Here is a 3,463-nt window from a genome sequence, read left to right on the forward strand (position 1 = left end):
AAATCTATTTGATTGGTGCTTATAACAATACATGCCACCGTTGGGATAAAACGAAGCCTGAGCATGCAGATTTGCAGTCGTGTGCAAAAATCAATCACCGCGAGATCAAGCTAGCTAGGTTCATACGGTCCTACGTGCATGCAATGGAGCTGGCTGATTGTTGATCTAATTAGAAAAGAGAATAGGATCCGTACCTGAGATTAGCGGGACGTTTGGCCGCTGCGCTGCCGAGGCGCAAGACTGCCGCTACAGCGTGCGACACGGAGAAGACACACGCTGCTTTTCTCCATGGATTTTTCAGATGAAGTGGAGATCGTCAGATGTAGTCAGGCGGACGGCTTACTCCATCTCGCAAGATCAGCTGGAGAGAAAGAAACGGAACGGGATTAGTTACCTGGCGAGATCCGAAAGGATAGGAAAAAGGAAAAAGGAGTTACGACTTGATGCCGTCAGCCTGTTGTGCGGGAGGAAAAAGGAAGCGGAGGTTTAATCCTACGGCTTTAGAAGGTTTATTAGTTAACTGGACGGATGATATTGTTTAAACTCTAGGATTAACGTGGAGGCTTGATGGGAGTCTCCAATTAGTAAATATATAAGATAAGATGGTTTAGTAAATAATTGAGTCCCTGTCATGAAATTTTGGAAAACCAGTCGTGGAATTTTGGGAAAGTAATCACGTAACTGTTTGTGAAATTAGCACGCACAACCCTTCTCTGGAGCAGCTGGAGCCACTGCAGCAACAATCGAGGTCTCAAACCTCTTCGTGGCGTCGTCAATCCTTCGAGTTTGAGTCTCTTTCCTGCGGAGGAATACATGGTGGCGTGTGGCAGTGGAAGGGGGCCCGGGTGGCCCGCTGGTAGTGGGGGCGGCCGGCGGAGGAGAGCCAACGCCAATGTGGAATAGGTGCAACCGGTAGGGAGGTGCACCGGCATCGATACAGAAAATGTTCACGTTTGACGACCTGATTATGGCGAGCGACGGAGGGAGATGCGGATGGCGGTAGAGCTCCAGCGTTGGACACCCTCTCCGAGGAGCAGCAGCACGCGGCCATCCCCGACGCGAACAAAGATGATCATTTGAATCAAACGTGTTTTCGAAACATTTGGAATTAGAGAAGGATATTTTGGTAAAAATGAATTACTATACATGATGCACATGTTATTTCGGGACGTTTTTACATGTGTTTACAACCTGAGGAATTTTATTTGGTACGCTTACTTAACTAGCATTAAATTAAAGCCGACGAAAATATACGAAACATATACCAGTGTCTATGTGGAACAGTTTCGTATTTAAGTTTGACAACCGAACGATGGCGGACAGCGGAGGAGTTGCGGATGGCGGCGGAGCTGCAGCGTAGAAAGATGATGATTTGAATCGGATATGTTTTCAAAACGTTTAGAATTAAGGAAGGGGGTATTTTTGTACATGTTATTATACATGCTGGACATGTTTTTTTTTTGGACATAGGGAGTATTTTTTACGATGTTTACGAGCCAAGGAAGAATTTTTGGTACGCTTGCTTAAGAACCGCGAAAATGAGGCAGGAAAAATATATGTAACATATATCTAAGGAGCATCAAAGAGTAGATACTTGTTCATGTAAAATAATTAGTCGAGTGCTTGTTGTATATTCAAGTGCTGCCAATTATATTGTTACCAGAATATATTTTAAATGATGTAGAATCTTATAGTCTCTTTGTTCCAAAAGAAGCTGCTCAAGTCAAGTTTTTCTATATACAATTGTATCTAGACATATTTTCAGTGTGTAGCTACGTCTATATCTAGAAAAAATTAAGTACTCCGTAGCTTATTTTTAGTACGGAGGAAGTAGGTTCTTAAAATATATTGTGGCGGTTTTCATACAAGTGATTTTTGCATCTATTGTATTGACAGGCTGCGAGAAAACATATAGTAGCCGTAGCAACGAACGGACATTCAACTAGTTCAAACAAATTATGTGTTAGTTAAACTGTAGAGTGAGTGATGGGAAGCATATTTAATAATCCACTATAAATAAAGTAGAACAAAAAAAGGTAATTAACCTCATAGCAGTTAGCACTCGACATCCTTTATAAAATAACTTGGTCGGGAGGTAGTAAAAATCAGAGCAGTTGTGCAGATTTTACAACTTAAGTTTCTGTTGGGTGGGTTTATGGGAAGGATTATATATATTGGCATAGATGTGGGCAATCAAAGAAAGATTAAAACATGTCAATGCAATAAAAAATTCAATTTCTTGGTCAAGAAAAGGAACAATATTTTAAGTAGGAACTATGGAAAGAGAACAAAATATAAAGATGTTTGCCTAAATTTTTCATAAAACTGATCCATTCTCAAGCACATAAATGATAACAGTGGCCTTGAACTACCTCGATTCCCATGTACTCACTTGAGCAATATCTCCAAACTCTATCCATTTAGTGATCTTCCAATAAAAAAGTAGGGAATAAATAAACTTCTATTCATTGATACAATATTTCAAATCAGAACAATTGCTTCAGACTGGAGTCATAAAAAGTATATTCATATAAATCAAAAGGGTCCGCAAAAGCAGTGATGATGAATACACAGTTGTCACTCGTACTTCCATGAATGATATACACATAAGGGAATAAACAAATCACATTGTGGAGATCTAGTAAGATTAATAGCCTGTGCAAGATTAACCCTAAAAACAGTTTGTGCAAGATTCATACCCTCAACATAGTTTGTGCTAGATTATCTTTATCTAACAAAACCGGAAATCGGATAATACCTTAAACGGATCACCACACTTGCATCCTTACCGGCCTGGTGGGAAGTGCTAGCCTATGTGGAGTCTTGCTTGCTCCTCCCGTGAGAGAAAGAGAGGAAGATATGGATTCACTAATGGGGACTGTAAGCACTCTCCGTCACGGCACGTCTGTTGATCGTGCACATGAGCTTTCCAATGATAGCTACACGCTGACACATCCTTTACATACTGAAATCTGCATTTTCCTCTCCTGAATTGTATGACAATGGGCATTCTTAGCAGAAGAATACGTAATTTATTATGAAAGATATATAATCTAGGTAACATCAGATTTAGGAGAGGAGCAGAGGGAGTCCAAGTGCCAATCAATCTGAAGCAGATTATAAAATTTAGTTCATGATGATTCAATTCATAATCTGAAATTAGTTGGAACAACCAATAAATGTTAGAGGTGCTCTTCGAAGATAGGATTACCTTACATGGGAGACAGTCTCTCTGGACGCGGTCGCTAAATCCTAGGGAACGGAGCATGTACTGCTGGCCTGCAGGTCCTTCTTCCCGCAGATGCTCACCTCGACGGAGGTGTCCTTGCGCGTGAATGTGATGTGCAGGGCTGACCCTGCGCCTGAAGATGAAGTGCAGGGAGTTGTACCCGCAAAAAAAAAGTGCAGGGAGTTGTGCAACCGGCCCCGACCGCCCTTGAAGGGCGCATCGAGTGAGGCGGCC

The sequence above is a fragment of the Lolium rigidum genome, chromosome 5 (assembly GCF_022539505.1).
Source record: "Lolium rigidum isolate FL_2022 chromosome 5, APGP_CSIRO_Lrig_0.1, whole genome shotgun sequence".
NCBI classification, from domain to species: Eukaryota; Viridiplantae; Streptophyta; class Magnoliopsida; order Poales; family Poaceae; genus Lolium; species Lolium rigidum.